At 43.3% G+C, this 22969-nt stretch overlaps 1 protein-coding gene across 1 annotated transcript in view; it reads left to right on the top strand.

Moving 5' to 3' along the window:
- Positions 1 to 22969, top strand: part of LOC147669872 (N-terminal EF-hand calcium-binding protein 2-like) — a 420936-nt gene that overhangs the window by 112938 nt on the left and 285029 nt on the right. The window lies entirely within an intron of this gene.

Genomic DNA, 22969 nt, shown 5'->3' with positions numbered 1-22969 from the left:
TGTATCTGTGTCCATTGAAAGTTTTTCTCAAAGTCTCACAATACTGAAGTTCGTTTTTTTTATTTTCTATACTCAATGTTTACTTCATTGAGTGATGATGGGAAGGCAGAGTTTCTGCTGTACATAAATTAATAGTTATCAAAGTACTTAAGCAGGTCACCAGAAGTTGTGAGCAAGGATCATCTTTCATGACTAAATGAGAAACTGATAGATAAAAATAGTCCATGTGGATTAACTACCTGCACAAATTGATCAAAAAGGGGAAGGAATTTATTTTCAGAACAGCCAAATGAGCCAATCTACAGGGCAATATGTACCACTATTTTTTATTTGCTCGCAAATTAAACATTTATGAATCGCGAAAAATAATTTTTACCACAGGGACAAAACCTATATGCCAACAATGGGAAAATATCACGTCTACAACATGACCTAATTCAATATTACATTATTAGATAATGAAATAGCATTTTTTTTTTTACAAGTAGTACAGACAGTAGTCTTGTTGAAGAATGTATCTTGCCTCTGCGGAAAGATTTGTTTAGTTGTTCTGAAAATAAAAGCATATGTACTTAATTAATCCCAGTGGGTCCTTTTTGTCTCTGTGAAGAATAGCTCCATTTAAGAGGAGATTTCGTGGCTGGCCTGTTTTTATTTTTTATTGTTTGGGTATGTAGCAAGTGGAATAGACATGGGACAGTTAATGCATCTTTGACTGTTAAAAGAATTTAAATAGGTTTTGCGTGGATTTTCCTTTAAACATCTGCAGCTGGGGTATTCCTTGAACATAATAAAGAATGTAGGTATTAGGTCGATATACTGCAGTTAAGAGCCCATCACTTAGATGAATTTGTGTTATAATGAACCCAAAGGGCCACATCAAAAGTAGGCCAACTAACAGATGTGTCAGTCAAACGGAGTGTAGAGATTAACCTTTGTCAGTGAACTATGTTAATGACACATTCCATAATGTCTGTACGAAATTGAAGTATTAGTTGAGGGGTTGAGAACCCACCTCAAAATACAATCACAATCCATTTCAAAGTGAACGATGAAAGTCACTAAATAAACCTGTAATTAATTCTTTGGTAGCTTGGCAAAAAAAGCAGTCAGGCTTAACTTAGAGTGTACAGTATGTTCTCAAAAAGTAATGAAGTAAAAACACAACACAAGAAGAATCCCAACCAATTAAGTTAAAAAGAGACTATTTTAATAAATAAAATATTTTAGTAAATAAAATGACACCAAAAGGACAAAAATCCTAGTAAGTAAAACCACCAACTGTGGTCATCTGGTTGCACTTGACTGAAACAAAGTCTACAGTTAAGGCTGATCGTGATAGAGTGTGGATACAGGCACCAGGTTCTTCTCGATGAAAAGTTTTACTTTTGGAATTAGTCCCCGGAATGGAGGTCAACATTCTCAGCAAGGCAAGGCAGCAGGCTGTGTGTAAAGATGGTTTCACATTCTCGGATAGTTTCATTGAACCCATTTGACGTTTGGCGGGAGGTCTCCTTGCCGGAGAAATATGAATTTCGGGCCCAGAGAACATCTCTATGCATCTGGATACTTTTCATGCCTTCGTCCAGTTAAGATCTCTACCTTCGGACTTAGTCACTTTTTCGGTGATCAGATTCACTCATCAGGGCAAGGGTGGAGGCTCTAATTGGAAGCTCGTTTTGTTCCTGCAGCTCAAACTGGGTTCAAGGCAAGCAGGTCCAGTCTTCCTTCAGCGTCCTCAGACAGTAGGGCAGTCCTTCTTTTGGTTCTTCACGGGTCCAGGAGAGTTCTGAGCAGGGTACTGGGGATGTCACTTTTATGCCCAATGCAAGCCTGCGAGAGGGGGAATTCCTGGCCACTCTCTATCCTAATAGCTCCCGAATTGTGCGCCACAGCACCCCGGTGCACCACAAAAAGCAGCCAGAGGTGCCTGGGTCACAATTGCTGGGCCGAGTCCCTTATGAATTACACCGGCCTATGGAGTGCAGGCCAGGTGTGCTGAGTCTGGCACCCAATCGGTGGTGCATTTGCTACATTGTCATAAAGTTTAAACCCTAATTCATGAAATGCCTTTTCTTGTCTTTTCTTGTCTGGCTCTCAGAAAACAGTTATGCCCATCCAAACAAAGTAAGACGCCCACCCATATTTATAACAGCATGAAAAAAATATTTTTTTTGTATTTGAAGACACTCTAAAGTGTTTCTAACATAAAAGATCTGCAATTCTAACTGTGGGAGTTCATAATATTATAAAACTAGCAGCCCGTCCCGACGTTGTCCGGGTATGAAATAGAATGTGTGTAATGTGACACGCTCATTCGCGTGTGCCCCCGCTTGAGGGCCATCGGCGACCGCCTAACAATTAGAATTGTGTGAGTTTTGAATGATTGTTTCCCACAGTAAACACCCAGTATTCCGCAACTTTCTTTCCGCATACCATCACTCCGCATACTTTCATTACGAAAGTACCATGACTCCGCAATGCCATTATAAGGCATGGCATTACATTTTATATGCTTTTCCCACGCATACATTTAAAACGAAATTCGTTGTAAATGTATGAATGGTAAAAGCATGTTTTTTTTAAATGTTTGGATATGGTAAGTATGGGTATAGGGGTATATGTTTTGGGGTACTGAGGTATATGTTTTTGGGTGTTTGGGTATTTTAAGTGTTCAGGTATAGTTTTGGGTTATGGGGTACAGGGGTATTTTTAGGGTTTAGGGATAGGTATGTGTTTTAAGGTACAGGGGTATTTTTAAGGTTCAGGGCTAGTTTTGGGGTACAGGGGTATTTTTAGCGTTCAGGGCTAGGTTTAGGTTTTGGGGTAAAGGGGTATTTTTAGGGTTCAGGGGCATTTTTAGGGTTCAGGGGTTGGTTTGGGTTTTGGTGTACAGGGGTAATTTAGGGTTCAGGGATAGGTTTGGGTTTTGGGGTACAGGTTTTTTTTAGGGTTCAGGGGTAGGTTTGATTTTTGGGGTACAGGAGTGTTTTTAGGGTACAGGGCTAGGTTTGGGTATAGGGAACAGGGGTATTTTTAGGGTTCAGGGCTAGGTTTGGATTTTGGGGTACAGGGGTATTTTAGGGTTCAGGGGTAGGTTTGGGTTTTGGGGTACAGGGGTAGGTTTGGGTTTTGGGGTACAGGGGTATTTTTAGGGTTCAGGGGTAGGTTTCGGTTTTGGGGTACAGGGGTATTTTAGGGTTCAGGGCTAGGTTTGGGTTTTGGGGTACACGGGTATTACTTATCACGCTTCCTGTTGAATGCCTTTGTCACGCCCCCAGCACACGGCCACAGCAGACAATCTGATTAATGTACGACCCAGATGGCATGAAGTGCAGAACGTAGCACACGCCCCCAGCGTGCCCCTTGATGCGGCGCAATTGCGTAACTGGCGCTTCACATGGCATAAAGGGCAGACACACGCCCACAGCGTTTGTCACGGCCCCAGCATGTCACGCCCCCAGCGTCCCCCTTGATGCGGCGCAATTGCGTAATTGGCGCTTGTATGTACGACTCGCATGGCATGAAGAGTGGAACGTACCACACGCCCCCTAGCATTTGTCACGCCCCCAGCACACGCCCACAGCAGAGCGCAGACATGCCCAAAAGGGACTACTTTGCTGGCATGGTTCTTTTACCTTTTAAATGTATATGGTGGCCGTCTGCATAGCCTATGTCCTTCTGCTGCAACTGCCCTTTCCAACGCTGTATTGGGTGTTGTGATTGGTGCTGTGATTACTGAGATTACCCGCCCCAAAGGTTTGGGCTCTCTCTTTCTAATATTAGTATGGATAGCAGCCCGTCCCGACGTTGTCCGGGTAGGCTTTGCTAGAGTACTCACCAGCATCGCCCCTCCTCCCCCAGCAGCATCGCCGCTCCTCCCTGCCGCTCCTCCGTGCGCTGGGCACTCCAGCATGTCGGGTGTCGGTCCCGGGCCGCCGCTCCTCCCGCCGCTCCTCCCCGCGCTGGGCAGTACATTAGCTGGGCACTTGAGCATGTCGGGTGGGGGTCCCTTGCTCCTTCCAGCGCTCCTGTCCGGACCCCGAACGGCGCATTTCCGTAACGCCCCGCCCACACGCCATTGCCCCGATGCATCTCTACGCTGTAGCATGTCCTCGCATCGTGGACAATGTAAACGCCCACATCTTGCCCCTCTTAATGTTAATGCCCACATCTCCTTGCATACGCTCTAATACTGTTTTGTTTTGTACTTTTTTTTACCGTGAAGTTTGCACTGTGCTGTAATCCTGTTTGGTTTACCTGTTGTAATACAGTTTGGTTTACCAGCATCTCCTCGCATCGTGGACAATGTTAACGCCCACATCTGCCCCTCTCAATGTTACGCCCACATGTAACGCCCACATATCCTTGCATCGTGGACAATGTTAAAGCCCACATCTTGTCCCTCTCAATGTTAACGCCCACATATCCTTGCATCGTGAACAATGTTAACGCCCACATCTTGCCAGATTAACGCCCACATCTTTTCTCACACGCCCACAAGGTACTACTTTACCACTGAGGGTGCCCCCCCTTTTTAATGTGTATGGTGTCCATATATATAGCATATGTCCATCTCCTGGACCTCCCCTTTCCAACGCTGTATTGGGTGTTGTGATTGGTGGTGTACTTTTCGAGTTTACCCGCCTCAAAGGTTCCAAGTTTTTGCTTTATAATAGTAGTATAGATATAGTGCTTGCTATAAAAACAAGACACTATTGTGAAACCTGACGCAATCCACTTGTGATGCAAGTCTCAGTTGAAGGATTGCCTGCTTACAGGGAAGACTGCACTGCAGCATGCACTGTTCGGCATTGATAAAGAACCTTCTGCAGCCCTTTGTATTCCACTTAGGTGAAGTTACAACTTGTTTGCAATAAGGTTATCCTTGTGAGAGCTTCAGCACAGTGAAGGAGGTTTTACCTGTGACTGCGCTCTACTATCAATGCTCACTTCCTTAAGCAAAACTGCAACTTTATTATGATTGAAATACTTTGCTGGAGGTGGCACTTTTATTCTTATCAGCTGTTCATCGAGGCCAAATAAAACAAATATCACAGAAATAAAAGAATATTGATGTGTATGCCATAATATAGAACATACAGCAGTAAACCTTTACAAGCGAAACCTTTTCATGCATTTTTATTAAGTCAAGTCGTAAGGTTCATAGGATAATTCAATTATGTACTTCAATCTAATGTTGTGAAATATAAACGAATTTGCATAGGGTTGAGCTTTATGTAACTTGTCACTGGAGTGTTTTAAGGTTTCACTGGTCCCAGTAATGCAGGTGTTACCTCTTTTTCTGTTCCTCCAAAGAACAGAAATAAGAGACACAGAGGACTGAGCCAAGTAAAAATTGACAACGGAAGTAAACAAGCATTGGAAAAGTCAATAGGGCTGGCATTAATGGGCAAACAAAGGCTAACAACATTTGTACCGTCATTTGTTTGCATGCTGTACATGCTGTGTTTGCATGCATTAGCACAGTGTTTCATACCCTTTTGACATGTGTGGATCCCCACTGAGTCATTATTGGAAGCCAGGGTTGGCCAGCCTTAGCAATTTCTGTGATTTAAACCTCAAAACAAACTATAAAAATACAAAAACAAGTGTACGCCAAACAGATGCTCAAACATTGAAATATCTTATTTAATTCAAAAGCAAATATGGAATAAATTTTCACATTTTCAATGTTGCCTTTTTATTTGTAAATACTTTGTTAATGGTAGTAATGGGGAGCCGCACCCACCACCCACCACCACACCCCCATCAGCAGTGTTATGCCCCTGGACCCGCCTCCAAGACTCTTTAAGAGTCCTGGGGGGCGGGTCCAGGGGGATTAAAATAAAATGTGTTTCAGACCTGTTTGATTATCATTTTATTTCATGGTGGTGGCAGAGGCGGTGGCGCTCCGTCGCTGAAGAAGCATGGTGCACCACTGGTGCTCTGTCAGTTTTGGAGATGCTGGTGCCCCCAGCAGAGTACATGTTGTAACTCCTGCCCCATCGCCCCTCGCTCCACACAAAAGACATCTCATCATGGTGTGTATAGACACATGGGCTTGACTAGGCTTGCACATAGCCTTTTATTTACCGGCCTGGCCTGTATTTTTAAGTTTAGACTGGTAAACATATTGCAAAAAGCATTGAAATCGGAATTTGTTCATTATGAGACAAAATTCTAGAACGGCAAAAACAATTAAATCAGATCAAAAGTTACTGCAGCTGTGTAAATCGTTTCAGAATAATTATTAGAGTAAACAGGGAGATCATTTCCATATAACAAAAGAATCCTGACAATTTTACACCAATACCTTTTTATCCTCTAGCCCCTGGTCGTCCCAGAATAGCAATACGTAAACAAATGCAGCAGTGAAGGGGATGTCGACAGAAGATGGAATAGGAAAAATGAAATAAATAAATAAATCCTATTCCATTGTCTTTTGACTTCCCCCTGCCCCACCACGCCTACCTGAATCGGCCGCTTCTGACAAATGGCCGGTATTTTTTACTAAGACAGGTGACAGCCCTAAACTTGACGGACCCTGTTCTCCTGATCTTCACATTCAGAGTCCTGACTTTAAGATCCATAGCAGTGAAAAGGGTGAATAGACAAGACCATCCAAGCAGAATGAGAACACAGGGGCATATTGCCAAGGGCTAGTATCGCCGCTTTCTCGGCGAATTGTGCCGAGAAAGCGTCGATAGAGCTAGAGCCCTATTACCAAGGGCACTTTAAAGCCTGGGCCGAGCCCACTTTGCATGTCGGCGATAAACATCGCTAATGACATGCAAAGTGGGCGTTCCCACGTCCAACCACATGTAAAATGTGGTTGGAGGTGGGAACACCCTATTATCAAGGCAGGCGTTGGGAGATAAAAACCTGCGATAAACTCATTTATGGCAGGTCTCCCAACGCCTGCTCCGACCAGGCATTAGGGCATTGTTAACATGGGGGTGTGGATCATAAAGCTGAATCCACCCTCCCATATTATCATGGCCCACATTAGCGCATGAAAACAACATTGGTTTTCATGCGCTAATGTGCCATATCGACGACTATCTCCGGATTTCTAATCGCCTGCCTGATGCGCATTGATAATTGCGCGCTAATTAGGCGATGAAATCCGGCGATAGCCGACCATACGGAGATGTGCATTGTGCGTTTTGCAAGGCACACCTCGGTAATATGCCTGACAGTTTTTAATTACTGCTACTAAGGATTTCTTTTTTTGTTTATTGTCGTCCACTCCAGCGTGACACCAGCTGTGCAAATGTGCATTTTTTGATTTCAAGAGGATTTGGGTTGCACTGTTTAAAAAATGTTGATAAATATTGAGACTTGAGAAAAGCATGTTGCGTGTGAAGCTAACTGCGCATATTTATAGGTCTGAACTATTTCAGTTTCACTGCTGCCAGCTCCATTTGACAGGAAATGCTACAGAGAGCAGCCTGACGTGCGGTAGAGTGCGCCACCCCCGCCTCCGTTGGATTGCCATATGGCCGGCTGCAAGAGCATATGGCGCCCACCACCACGTCCCACTGAACATCAGAAAAATTCATTAGGAATGCCTGGTGTTTGGCACCAGACAAAAGATATTTTTGAAGGCACCATGGGGATGAACTCCTTAAGGAACTACATTTTCAAAACTAATATTTCAGGAAGAATGGGCATTGTCTGTCCTTTGCTAAATAATAGTTTTTAATATGCACCCCTTTTCATGAAGCTGTCAAAATGGTGGCGCCTTTCTTCTGATGTGATCTGTAAGCTTTGTTCGAGCAGTTGTGACTCATGGCTCCCCGAAGCAGGGTTTTGTTTCATTTGTATACCTTTATGAAAACCCACGCGCACGCCATGTGATACCCCAACTCCATTATCCTCTACGTGCACCAAGGTGCAGTTTGTACAACACACAAGACAAGATGTATGAACATTGTATTCACTTCAATTGGTCACAAGGTAGGCACAGATTGTTAGCGAATCCAGTGGTATTTTGCGAATCAACCTATGTATAAGTAGGTCAGATCACAAAATACTGAATCATACTGGGCCACGATTTGACCTACCTCATGCATATTGATGAGGGAGGGACATATTAGCAAGCAACCTCGCTAAAATTATCGCTGTTTTATGTGCAGGACATCTAACCTGGGATTCTATAGGAATTCTGTAACGCATATTAGCAAGCCCATTGTCGCCGTTTTATCGGCAGTTTCCTGCCGATAAAACTGCGATAATTTTAACGAGGTTCCTTGCTAATATGCCTCGTAGTTCGCAAGCTGCATCCCTCTATGATGTACTGCCATAATAGGCAAGGTGGCCTGCTGGGGTCTGCAGACCAACATGTCTGTCGTTTCTTTTAAATAAAGCAATCTTTTTTTAACCTATTTTTCTTAAAGGAAACTGGGATGGGTTTAAAAATTATTAATGTTTTACAAACTTTTTTTAAGACTGGGCAGTGGTCCTGGGGACCAATGCCTGCTCCTAAAAGCATTTTTCCCAGAATTCATAGGGACATTGTCCCATTTGTGAATGGGTTACCACTACCTTTTTCTAGTCATTAAAAAAAAAACATGTTGCGTGCAGATTTCAGTTGCAAAACATCAATACATCCTATTGCGAATCCCTATATGGAAGGGATGCTATTAATGTGCAGAGTGACTGTTCATTGCAAACATCAACTTAACCATCTCCTACTAACTATCAACTTCCCAGAAGTCATTATCTCCCTTTAGGCCTCAAAAGAGCAGTAGAACAGTAATCCTATTTCTATTAAAGTCAACAGTTGCATCAATAAACACAGCCCTGGGCCAAAGAAACAAGCTACAGTACCTCCATCATGAAGTCCCTTTATAGTTTTGCCCATCAGCCCAGATTCCTTAATGTAGATGTGCTGCTTCATATTAACCACAGTAAGCCTGAATCAGTATTCGTACACGACCAATGACAGTTTTGCAGAGTGCACCAGAAGGTTGTCAGAGCAAGAGTGACAATCCTCAAAATCAAAATTTCAAAACACTGAATCAAGCCTAAAAGAGATTCATCTAATACTTTCTATGAAGAAGTGAAAAATCCTCTGTACAAGAAAACCAGCAAACATATTTTAGAAACTAGGCCAAACATATTGCTGTGCCCACATTTGGAAAATAAGTTTACTTTAATAAACAAAATGTTCTGGGAAATCTCTTCCAATCACTTTCACTTGAGGCTGTCCTTGCATAATTTTAGGGCTACCTTACTTAGCATAAAGCCTACTGCCATGGAGCAATAAATGAGTGGACCCTGTCATTCTACACAGGCTAGGCATTTCAAGGCCAAACAAGGCCAGACATGACATCCCACACTGGGGCATGGCCAGTTCAGACCATGAATCAACAGACCCAATCCAGATGGACTAAGGGAAGGAGCCTTGAGTCAGTCAGAGAAATAGAAGAAGGACTAAAGGCACTGTTGGGAGAAGCATAATGTAAAAGGCTATTTGTCTTAAACGAAGGACAAGGGTGAGGTGAAAACAAAAGACAAGACTTAGCAAGCACACCCATCTTGCCTGCGATTACTCCTCCATCAAACCACCATTTTGATCTACTTTATACCAAGGGCATCCCCCCTGTTAACACGATTATCTCTTCCCACCACTTTTAACATCAGACGACTAGCTATTATAATTATTATAGCCACTCAGAAATCACCATCATTCTTGTTCTATGTGCACGATACCCACTCAAAGTCAAAGTCAAAGTCAAAAAGCTTTATTTCGATAAAACAATTATCATAAAAGCAACACAATAAATCACATGGTACAATTAAGAGCAGATATAGGTTTAAAAAAGAATTTTTTGGCCTGTGTGCTTAACAATAAAAAGGACAATAGTTTCAGTAATAATTGTTTGCAGAAGTAAAACTAGCCAATTAATTGATTGAGTTTTTACAGATTAGTGGATCAGGACAAAAACGGCAATTCATTAAGTGAAGACATTTTTAAAATAGAATTAAACAGTTAATTTTAGCCTTTTGGCTCGAATGGACTAAGCCCATGATAAAAATTTGGCTAAGGCGCAAAGCATAGGACACACGGCTATCGGATATAAGGATCCTAATTGCCGCCTCATGGCTCCTAGTACCCAACTGGCGACATAAGTTTTTGAGCCAGACCCTCCTTGCAGTTGCATACTCGCTGCACTCAAACATAAAATGTGCCAATGACTCCGGTTTGGCGAGACATACTGGGCATAACTCAGACATTTCCATATGAGATTTCCATCTTGCGGTGAAAGAGTTAAGAGGAAGGGTTCCTGCTCTGAATCTAAAATACAAGGCCCTATCAAAAGGTTTTCCAATAACATCAAGGTACAATTCCCATCTGGGACGATCTTTGAACCTCAGGAAATCCTCCGTGAGCCTGCCCAAGGTGGTACTAGTATTCCTTTGTAAGCGGATCCAGTCCCAGTTAAGCTTTTTAAGGACTAGCTTCGGGGGTGAAGTTCTGTTCGACCATGATTCAATTTGGCCCAGCTTTGTTAGCAAGATCTTCATGTCTCTCAGCCATTTGATTTTGTGCCAACTTGGCGATGACATGATTTCTGCTAGACCTCTGGCATATCCACTTAGTTCTTCCACCCGCCAGATGCGTGCCCATAACAATAATGGGCGAAATTTTGCAACATCATCAATCTGGCAGCAGCCTAGGTCCAGCATTAGAGGGAGTATAGGGGTGCCCTGCGGGAGGGACATAATTGCTCTAAAAAATTTGTTTTCAGATCTCGGCAGAGCATCAGTAATGGATGAACCCCAGAGTTCGGCCCCGTAGAGGGCAGAGCTAACACCTTTAGCTAAATAAATCTCGAGGACTGTAGCTATAGGTCTTGTTGTGCAGGATCGTTGTTCTTTCAAAAGAGCTCCTGTAATCCTCTTGTGGCTCATCGACATTTTATCCAAGTGTGGGGACCAATCCATTTTGTGCGATAGGCGTATCCCAAGATAGTCAAAGACCTCTACCCTTTCCAAGAGCTCGGCATTCAGAGTGGGAGAGCGAACTTGTTGTTTAGGAGGATTCAGCACAAGGTACTTAGTTTTACTTGTATTTATTACCAGGCCTCGTTTGGTGCAGAAGGATTGAAAATTGTCCAAAAGTCTCTGGAGGCCCATTGGGGATTTAGAGATTAAAAGCGTATCATCCGCGAAGAGGAGGGTCGTTATGCGTTCCCCAGCCAGGGATGGTTCATTGGAAGGATGTTTCTGGAGATGCTCCACCACCCCATTGATGTAAAGAGAGAAAAGGGTGGGAGCTAGCACACATCCCTGGCGGACACCTCTCTCAACCGGGATACTACCCGTTTTCTCCCCTCCAGGGCCCCACCTGACTTGGGCAAAGCTATCTTGGTGCAACCTAACTAAGAGGGACAGCAAATAATGGGGCAGCCCCATATCGGCGAGTACTTTCCACAAAGATTCCCTAGGTACAAGGTCAAAGGCAGTCTTTAAATCGATAAACGCGAGATAAAGATTGCCTTTGCCTATGACCACCACCTTCCAGTACACCATCATGAGTCTGAATGCTTGCTCAATCGTCCCGGTGCCCACTCTGAAACCTGCCTGATAGTCAGAAAGAATTTTGTTTTCTTCTACCCAGTTTAAAATTCTGACTAACAGGACTTTGCCGACTACTTTTTGGCCAATGTCTAACAAGCTGATCGGCCTATAGTTGGATGGATCATCCCTCGATCCTTTTTTGTAAATAGGGACCACCTTGGCCCCTTTCCACGATGAGGGAATAGGGGCACCTTTACAGATGGCAGCAAGGAGAGAGTGAATCAATTTACCCCATTTTGCGCTGTCAGACTTTAGGAGGTCACCAGGAATGCCATCGGGACCAGCCGCTTTTTGTGGAATAATAGTGCTTATTGCATATTCCACTTCCTTGATTGTGAAATCAAAGTCAGTAGGCCGGATAACATAATTTGGAGTGAACAATGGTAGAACCACCCCGCCCTCATCAAAATCACCATGACAGGTGTAGAGTTTGGAAAAATGATTGGCCCACGCCTGGCTTGGGATATTGCAGGTTATCAGATCACTATCTGGTCTATTACGGGCTCTTATGGTATCCCAGAACCATTTCGAGTCTTTTTTAGAGCTAGCTTCTTTGAGAGTTGACCAGTAGGAATCTTCCCACTACCTTTTTGCTAGCTCCAATGCTCTTTTATGTTCTTGCCTAGCCGTCTGTATTAGTGATTTGGACTTGCCCTTGACCGCCTCAATTAGGCGTGTCTTGGCTTTCCTACATGATGCAGAGTACCAGTCGTGTCTCCCTTTAGTTTTGTTTTGGGGCATGGTTTTCCCTGCGGTCCCTTTTACCCAAAAAACTTCCCCTATTGTTTTTACGGCTGCTTCATATATAGATGTTACCCTATCTACTGCCATAAGTGGGTCTATGGAACTAATTTCTACTTGTGAGACTTTAAGCACCTCTTCGATAGTGGAGAGTTTATCAACATTGCTCGAGATTTTGTTCCACTTAAGGCGTCTTCCACAAGAGGAGACAGTAATCCCATGTGGACATTTGGATGGTACTGACGGCACTCCGGAGGACCAAGGATTCATTATGGATAAAAAAGTGAATTATGGTCACTCTCTATGGTCGGTATAATAGCCATATCAATGACCGAGCTCCAGAGCCCCCGGTCCAACAGAATATAGTCAATCCTCGAGGAATGACCAACTCTGTTGAATGTTGGGGCACCCATCCGGTCAGAAGATGTGCGGCCATTAGCTGCTCTAAGTCCAAACTCCAGAGTCAAAGCGTTTAGCTGTATTGCACTACGAGTCCAGCGCTTGATAGGAGGGATAGAGAGTGTAGGAATACCCCATCTACTATCCTCTTCTCCTAGATCAGGAATTCCTTCCAGGGGAAGTGGCTCATATGTGCAGTTAAAGTCTCCTGCTATTAGAATGTAATCAGGTTCTTTATGATCCCTAAGTTGAGCCTCAAGTTCGGATATTACAGGTGAAATACACCCATTTTTGGAACCTCTAGCATAGACATCATAGAGATCTAAGGTCAGTCCACCACGATGGCCAGATAGAGAAATACCAAGAATATCTGGATTATCTGTCCGCTTGATAATTATTCGACAGTTGAGTGAGATGCTTACCCAAATGATGAGCCCCCCTGAGGGCCGCCCCTTCCTTTGCTTGGGTTTTTCAGCTGGTACAAAAATGGTGACAAACCCAACCCGGTACAGTGGCTCAGTGCTCCTGGTCTCCTGGAATACACAGATCTTATGAGCTTCAATCAGGTCGTTCCACTCAGGCAAACCTAGTTTCCTAGTAATCCCCGCAAGGTTCCAACTAAGAATTTTTATTTCACCATTTGTTAGTTTACCTCCAATGTTGGTAGTAATTTTGGGGTTAGTTAGATTTTCACAGTCCCTAGTTGGGGCATGGGATATTGGTTTAATAGCTGCCAGAGTTGGAGATTTGGGAGAAATAGGATGAGAGATGGCTGAGGAAGCATCCTCCTTATCCCTATTAATAACAGGGTTTAGGGCTGAGGCTTCCATAAGATTAAGTCAGTCAACCCCGTCTAACACACAAAATCTATTTGGATGGGCAAACTGAGAGACAAAGGGATCAAAGGGAGGGGGCAATCCCTGCCACGGTTGTTGCCACTGGTGGTTAGCATGTTGTGTGGGTTGAGGAGGTTGCTGCCACTGCTGGGTGCGATGTTGGGGGGGTTGTGGAGGTTGAAAGGGTTGTTGCCACTGAAGAGTAGTATGTTGTGGAGGTTGTGGAAATTGTGGAGGTTGCTGCCACTGATAGATGGTATGTTGTGGAGGATGCATGAACCCTCTGCTAGTTGGAAAAATAGGCCTATGGAAGTTTTGTCTTGGGGGCATGGGTAGGAAGTAGGACAAGGGGAGTGGATTAATTTGGGTGGCAGGTCCGCTGTTAGGTGTGTTACATATATAACTTGCTGCCCCTATATCCCTGAAGTTAACTGTTATTACATCACCTGCTATGGTCTTCGTATTCCTACCCACCCAATCACCTCTACGTACAGAGAGAATTTCGCCACTCATATGGCTAGGTAGGGGTTTGTGTAACTGGAGCCACTGGGCGCATTTATTTCTTAGCTCTACAAAAGTTTCTTTTACTCCCTCCTTCAGTGGCGGAACGGCCGTCAGGACAACCACAAAGGGAGAGACTTCCGGCGGCAGGCTAATTGTCTTGAAGCGTGCCTGCTTTGTCTTAGATTCTTGAGGCTTGTTTAGAGAAGAAGATACTGTTGAATTAGTGGCATTCCCATTTGGGCCTTTGGTTTGTGGGTTGTCTGCTTTAGTTGGACCAGTAGATGTTTGCGTAGCTGAAGCAGAGCCTACCACACTAGGGGTAGGTAAGGATGCAACAGGATCGTTCCCTGTTTGGGTCAAATGTTGTATAGCTGGTGCCTTACTAGCTGATAGAGTATTAGCCTTGATAGATGGGTCTTTTACGTGCTTGGTGCAAGGTGTATTTTTGGAAGGTACTTCTTTTGCCCCTTGCGGCTGCGTAGACCCAATCCCACTTGTCTTGTTAGCACATTTTGAGTTTATTAGCGAGGTTAATCTATCAAGCTTAGAGATTAAGGGCTTGATTTGCGCCGCTATTGTGGCTTCAAGATCCGATTTTAGGTCTATTACCATATTTTCGACCCAGCAGGGTATGCCTGATACAGAGTTCGGGGTGGGCGAAATCAGATTGTGATTCCTAACTTTGGCTTTAGGTTTTTCCTTAGTCTTAGGCGCAACCTTTGTAGTAATAATAGCCCAGTACAGGAACCACTCCTGCGTCAGGTTGCCTATCTGCACTCAGTTCTGACTTATCAGATGGTTGACAGGCTTCTAGATCTGGAGTGGCCTCAAGGTCAACATAGGACGGATCAGAGTCAGATTGAGTCACTGATAAGTCGACAGCGTTCGGGACTGTGAACGTGCCAGCAGCAGTTAGAGGTAGGGGTAGGGAACAATTATTTGAGGCTTGCTGGGAGGGAGAGTTTGCATTTGCAAGAGAGCCCAAAGACGAGCGTTTAGCGTTCATAAGGTCCAAGGAAACTCTTTTTTCCAACAGGATGATGCTCTTGTCGATAGTTTCATTTACCCGCGAAATAAAATGGTCTATAGGTCCAGTCACTTGTGCCACGGCCATAGCTTTTTTGGTGCTACTTCTGGTTCTATTGCGCATGGTGGACATCTGCACTATGAAGCCAAATACAACAAAATGGCCACTCTATACTGGAGAATAAAAAGAGAATCGCAGGGCCGCCTACCTTGCGTATGATTAGGAGAAGATAATGCAGGGGTTCTGGGCCAGGGCCGTCCTCTGCCGTCCTCGAACGGCCTCAAACGGCCCTGTCTTTGCCCAGTCTTCGCCCGGGCTGCGTCCCGCGCTGCGGGAGTAAGGTGTTATGATATAGGGGGCGTAATGGGCGGGGGGCGGGCCAGCAGGGAGAGCGGACCGGAAGCTAGCCGTCGGTCTTGCAGGGACTTCTGGGTATTGAAGTCCCCGCATGCTCGCAGCCCCGCTGAAGCCTCACGCCCGTTACCGCCTTGCCGCCTCTGCCAAGTAGTGCCCCTCTCTGATGGTCAATGCCCCGTCACCCACGGGCGAGAAGTAGGCTTGGTGGGCTGGTGCGCTGCTGTGTCTCACTGGTGGAGCCAGGGATTTCCGCCAACAAACGAACAGGTGAGTTTCCCAGACGCTAAAAGTCAGGAACACTTTTAAAGAGCCTTCGAGGGGCGGGGGGCGGGCCAGCAGGGAGAGCGGACCGGAAGCTAGCCGTCGGTCTTGCAGGGACTTCTGGGTATTGAAGTCCCCGCACGCTCGCAGCCCCGCTGAAGCCTCACGCCCGTTACCGCCTTGCCGCCTCTGCCAAGTAGTGCTCCTCTCTGATGGTCAATACCCCGTCACCCACGGGCGAGAAGTAGGCTTGGTGGGCTGGTGCGCTGCTGTGTCTCACTGGTGGAGCCAGGGATTTCCGCCAACAAATGAACAGGTAAGTACCCATTCATGAGCTCCAGCATGCAAGCATTTGGTCTTGGTTAATGCCTCAACAGTGATTGCAGAAGGTGACAAGCTGGCAGTGGCTTAGTCACTGCCCCTTAGATGTTCATCACCATCAACATACAAAAAGTGTCAAACTCTTTACAAACCAATCAAATCAATCTGGCTGCACTTAAATTGAGATTCAATTCATCATGAGCCACTGCACACTTTCAACATGAGGAGCCCTTCTCACCCCAGAGGCTGGACCCCACAATCAGAATCCTAAACTGATCATTAATGAGGAACATCCTCCAAGCGTGAATCGACACAGTGCAAACCAGTTTCTAGCTCTAAACACCAAGACAAAAGTACCGATCAAGAAGTTATTTTCAATTTCAAAAAGGCACCCCATGAATGCTTGTAATGCAGACATCTCTACAACTCTATATAAAATCTCATTCATTGTTGGCATGAAGCTATGTTACACATATCCTCATCCCATGTCTTTTGGTATATTTACTTATGTTGTGGTTTTCCAATCTGCTTCATAATCTGAGAATGGATTATTTTCTAAAGAAGCTATTGACTGATATCAATACATGTTTGAATAACTAGTGAATACTACATTACAGACCCTGGGCACTCCTAATCATTGTAATATGTGAAAAATAAATCTATTCTTATTGAATTTGAATTGAGTTGAATAGTTTCCAAGAATTCATCATGCAGTTCTGCATTATCAGAGAATATGTCATCTCTGAGTTTAGAAATGCAAAGAGGGGGAAGTACAGAGCACAAAGTACCGAAGTAATAAATGAGTCAATGAGTGTCTACGCGAGGGAGTGGGTGCTAGCATTCCACCTTATCCCGCTCCCTTGAATTAGGGTCTTACAAGTTCTAATGTCTTTGACTCCTCTTTCTTAACTTCCTTTCCTGTTTAATAACTACATCATTACTGTTTTCCTAGGGATTGTAGTTCATCTGCCCCATCATTTTTCAAATTTTTGCAGACCTTGTCTGGTCTTAAATATCAGTCTTTCAAATTTGATAACCATTCCATAACTCCCTGCCACTTTTTCTGTGCAGCAATATTTAGATTGGTCCAGGTTATGTCTCTTTTTGCCTCTTTCAAAGACAATGTATCAAGCATTTTAGTATGGTGAGTCACCTCCACTTCTTTCAGTTGAGTCTTCTTTTTACAACCGGTCACTCTTGAAACAGACAATATTCTCACCCTGCTCGCCATACTGCATATAGAAAAGTTATGCCTTCTGCCATACTGTGGAGACATCTTTCTGACAGCTTCTGCTCAAAGCTTGCACTTTATCCTACAGTAACAAAGTTGTTGTTCCTAGTTAAGTTAAATGAGTCCAAGCCTAAAGCTACTGGCCACCTCCCTTCAACACATCAGTGCTTGTGTTGGGATGGGAATGTCTCATGCACAGTAATTTGGGCACCCCTGCCCTGAATGCCAGATTTTGTGTGATGTATATGTGAATGTATGTATGTATATGTGGTGTCATGCTAATCTAATGTATGCCCAGAAGCTTAAGCTTGTCCCTGACAATGCAAGGTCCAGAACCTGTCTCCTGTGAGTTGGAGGGTTGCACCCACCCAGTATTCCCACGAAGCAAACAGTGGACTACCATCCACGCCTTGGGTGCATCACATAAAGTGGTTGCATGCCATGTTTAAAGAATCTGTAGTGTGACCTTCCCTCTTTCTATTTGTCAATGAGACTTCTGACTAATGTCTTCGCTCTTGTAAAGTTTTGCTTTTAAGTGAATCAGAGAACCTTGCACTCACATTCCATGTGCATGTCTAGTAGATGAATGTCTGACATAATATCGACAGACAGAATATCTACATACAAAAATATCGGCACAAAAATATCGAAATCAAAAATATCGGAGTCATATCTTCATAAAGGTAAGTACAAAAATATCGAAAAATTAATATCGTAGTACAAAAATATCGAAATTAAAAATATCGTTTTTTTAAATGTATTAATAATAACGTAACAATAATTTTAAAATACATATAATTTTACAAATATTAAATAAAAATATTAAAACATAATTAAAAAATTAAAACTAATACATATACATTTAAAATAAATTAAACACTTAATAATTTAATGTAATTTATTTTTTTAATTTCATTTAATTGATTTATTTTAAATTTATTTTATTTTTACCCTGTACGCCTGTACCCCAAAAACCCAAAACTGACCCTGAACCCTAAAAATATCCCTGTACCCCAAAAACTCAAAACTGACCCTGAACCCTAAAAATACCACTTTATCCAAAAACTGAAAACTGACCCTGAACCCAAAAAATACCCCTTTACCCAAGAACTGAAAACTGACCCTGAACCCAAAAAATACCCCTTTACCCAAGAACTGAAAACTGACCCTGAACCCTAAAAATACCCCTTTACCCAAAAACTGAAAACTGACCCTGAACCCTGAAAATACCCCTTTACCCAAAAACTGAAAACTGACCCTGAACCCTAAAAATACCCCTTTACCCAAGAACTGAAAACTGACCCTGAACCCTAAAAATACCCCTTTACCCAAAAACTGAAAACTGACCCTGAACCCTAAAAATACCCCTTTACCCAAAAACTGAAAACTGACCCTGAACCCTAAAAATACCCCTTTACCCAAGAACTGAAAACTGACCCTGAACCCTAAAAATACTCCTTTACCCAAAATTAATTAATATTATTTAATTACCAATTAATTATTAATTAACAATAACAATAAAGTAAATATATTAGCACATTAGCTGTAATTAATTTAATGTAATAATTAATATTATTTTTTCCCAATTAATTAATTAAGAATACCAAAAAATTATATATAAAAAATTACTCTAATTAATGTAATTAACTAATTAATATTAATTAATTACCAACTAATTAATAATTAAAAATATGTACAAAATTATATTAATTAATTAACTAATTAATATTAATTAATTACCAATTAATTATTAATTAAAAATATTTACAAACATATATTAATTAATTAATTATTATTACATTACTTCCCACCCTATTCCCCTATAAACCCATAACCCGCTACAGAACATATTTATCAATTAATCAATTAATTAAAATTAATTAAAAATTTATTCTCAATTAATTAATTAATAATTCATACTAATTAATAATTAATTTAACATAATTAAATTACTTCCCACCCTATTCCCCTATAAACCCACAACCCGCTACAGTACTAAAAGACAATATTTAATTAAATTACATTAAAAATAAATAATAAAACGTAATAAATACAATATAATATACACAAAATTTATTTAAAAATTGATATTAGTAACATCGAAATTATTTATTTCGATATTATTGACATCGATATTTAAAACTTCGATATTACTAATATCATAATAATATCGATATTAAGACTGTCAATATTACTTACCTTCTATATTATGTCCCATCGATATTTAAACTTCAATATAATTGTATATCGAAATTTAAAACTCGATATTTTGTCTGTGTACCCTAGTGGATGTATGTTTTCAGTACTTATTTAACTAATGTGTGGGTGTAGGACTCTCGCTGTTGTGTTAGTCTGTGTGATCCATTTTGGAGCCCCTGATTTAGCTTGGCATAAGATGGAGGATGAGGATAGCTTCCCCAGACAGTGAAAGCAAATGACCTGCTCTACTGACCCTGGAGGTTGGAGAGTCAGACACTGAAGTGAGGAGGATGAAGACAGCACTATCTTTGAAAATTCCATGAAGCCCTTGTTAGCAAAGGACTGCTAATCAATTCTTCCTAAGCACTGTCATTTGGTGAATGGTAGAGGTAAGTGGTGGGACTGCAGCTTCCTCTGTTCAAGGTGAGGAAGTTTCTAAGCAGAGCCTGTCCTTTTATCTGTCCTTGATTTGCTGCTTCAGGAATGTGGATGACCGCCAGGTGCAGAGAACTCACTCTTCATTGTACCCATGTTTTGGGTACTCCTGTTTGGAGCCAACCCCATTGCTTTGTGCTGTGAGAGATATCACTCTGCACAAGACTGTCTGGAGATCAGACTGGAACTGATGTTTGAAAGAGTACCAATCCAAACCGGTTCTAAAGATTTAGAGTGTGGATTCACACCCTCTCTCTTGAAATTGTGGATTAAAGTGGGATCCAAACTACCCTGATTAGTTTAATCCCAAGGTACTTCTTCACCAAAGAAGGGAGTGCTCCACGGAATACTTGAAGAGCGTCTGCCTAAACAGGGTTCGGTGTTTACTCAAAAACAGGTTTTTCCCACTCGATTGGTTCAACGCCCTGCAGGTCCTCCACTCCTTTCTGACAGAGAGAACTAATGTTGCTAGTTGTGGGGGTTTCAGATCTAAGGCTTTTAGCCTACCCTGTCGCGTTCCCCATGGCTCATCCTTGAGCACCACCCTCTTTAATGTGTACGTGGCCCGTTGGCCAAGGTGGTCAGATCCTTTGGGTTTCAGGTGATCTCCTACGCTGACGACACACAGATCATTGTTTCCATCTCTCATGATTTGCAGTCGGTCGCCGGGAAATGTAACCAGTGCATGGCCAGTATTATCAGATGGATGCAAAATAACTCCCTTAAGATCAATGCAGAAAAAAACCCGAGGTCCTAGCTTTTGGTCCCCAGACTTCAATTTGGTCAAATGCCTGGTGGCCAGGAGCTTGTGGTCCCCTTCCTGTTTCCGGCAAGACAGTCAAAAACTTGGGGGTTATTTTTGACACTGGCCTGACTTTTGAGGCTCAGGTCAGTCGCACTGTCAGTACTTGCTCCTACATTCTGAAGACTCTCTGAAAGGTGCTCCAAAATATTCCATCTGCACTCCACTGGCCTACAGTCATTGCACTGGTTACCGCCCAACTTGACTACTTTTAGTATTTGAATACTAGTATGGCCTCCCTGAACAGGCTTCAGGTCATACACAATGCGGCTTCTAGGCTGGACCTTAATATCCGGAAAAGGCATTCAGCAAAGGAGGGGCTTCGCACTCTGCACTGGCTCCCTATTAGGAAGCAAATCTTTTTCAAAACCTTGTGTACGGTTCACAAGGCGCTGCATAACATAGGTTCACAACAGCTGAAAACCATGTTTAAATGGTACACGCCTAGGAAGACTTTTAGATCTTCATCCCGGAGAAAACTGAACATCCCTAGAGTTCGCAAAGCCAGATGGGGCAGCCGCTCCTTCTCAGTGGTGGCGGACAAACTTTGGAATACTCTACCCTCCTCGATCTCCCAGGTGGAACCCCTTCCGGTGTTCCAAAAATGACTGAAGACCTGGCTTTTCTCAGTTTAGTCCGCAGCCCCTCATTCTCCTCTCCTCTTTCCATCCGCTCAGCGCCTTGGCACCCTCGGGTTTTAGTGCACTTTATAAATCCCTATCTTATCCTATCCTACAAAGGTGAAGGGATGTCACTTTATGTCAACACTTTCTTTGGGAAGGAGCTGATCAGCTTCCTAAAGGGAATAGAACAGTGTCTGCTGAGCGGTAAGGGGTGTGACTGATAATGCTATAAGTAAGAATGTTAAGGAGAAGACCAGCATGTTCCCAGCATGAGGAGCCCCAGAGAAAGTAGATGACCTAAAACAGCAATCTTGGAGAAACATGTTATGTAAAATGGTCACGCGAACTCTCTCTTTGAGGGGAGGAGTCCGCTATACCAGAGTGCATCTGACTGTGCAGTCAGGCTATCTGCAGCAAATTGAGAGATGAGTCCTGCCATTGCCAGTCAGAGAAAGAAAGCAGAGTCACCACTAAAGCAGAGAATCCACATTGACCTGGATCGAACTGGAGGGCCCAACTGTGCAAAAGTCACCGCCGTGAGGATCTCAGACGAAAAGCTGCAACAGCCACTGCTGAGCACCAGCCATCAGCCAACCAGGATTGCCATGCTGTCGGCATCAGGTGTTACTGGAAAAGCTGTCTCTCAAAGACTATCCCTCAAACTTTGTCTTTTATGAGGTCACTTCAGCTGCTCCCCCATGAAAAAAGAATTGAGCCATGGGGGCAGGTGTACAACCTAAGCCTGCTAAATAACCTGCACTCCATGGGAAGAAGAGTCAAACCGCGTGGCTGGGTCTACAAACTGCATCCACTGCACAGCCCCGACTATCACATACAAAGCAGGTAAACCGAGGAAACACCTACACCAGAGGACAGGAGACTAAAGCACGCAGGCAAGCCTGATGTGCACACTTAAGATTATTTGAGAAAGGAGTGATAAAAACATTGAACTGAGTTGCTCCTCAACCCTGTGTGCCCTTTTTCAGCCATCTGCACCCAAACCTAATCTTTGGCTGAACTCAGAGAGAGTATGGGAATCATAATGGGGGGGGGGATGATTACTTTGTTTTGCAACCATAGCATCTTAGCTGCCTGGGCAACCAAGAACTGTGGTACTGTGCAAAGTTCTGCAGTTCCTGAGTCTCAGGAAATGCCGCATGAACCCTGCATATGGGCTGTGAGTTACACTCACATAGGGCTGTCTTCCCTCATGCACCTGTGACCCTAGCTCCTCCACTTCCAAAAGGGCAAACACTTCCCTGAGGGTATTTAGCTGTCTTTTAAAGCTGCTCCACAGCTGTTCTGGTTCATATTTTCATTCTTGTTTCCCTTTTCCATCATGCCTGATTCTAGCCTGATTCCTTTCTGCTTTTCTCAATCCTTTGTGTTCCCAATTGCAGATTGTCTGATGTAATTTCCTGTTCCTGTCCTTTGACTATATAAAGACTTCAGTCTGGTTCGAGGGTGCTTCGCAGCTAAGCAATGTTCCTTCGCTTGTTTCCCCTCTACCTTCACTTGCTCATCCGGACTCCTCCCGGCTGAAGAATACCACTATCGGATTGAAGATTCCTGGTTTTCATCAATCCCATGAAGTCCTCATCTAGCAAGGAGGTTTTTTTTACTCCTTCATGAGAAGATGGC

The sequence above is a fragment of the Lissotriton vulgaris genome, unplaced genomic scaffold (genome assembly GCF_964263255.1).
Source record: "Lissotriton vulgaris unplaced genomic scaffold, aLisVul1.2 SCAFFOLD_1212, whole genome shotgun sequence".
Taxonomy (NCBI): Eukaryota; Metazoa; Chordata; class Amphibia; order Caudata; family Salamandridae; genus Lissotriton; species Lissotriton vulgaris.
This window is presented reverse-complemented; position numbering and strand designations above follow the sequence as displayed.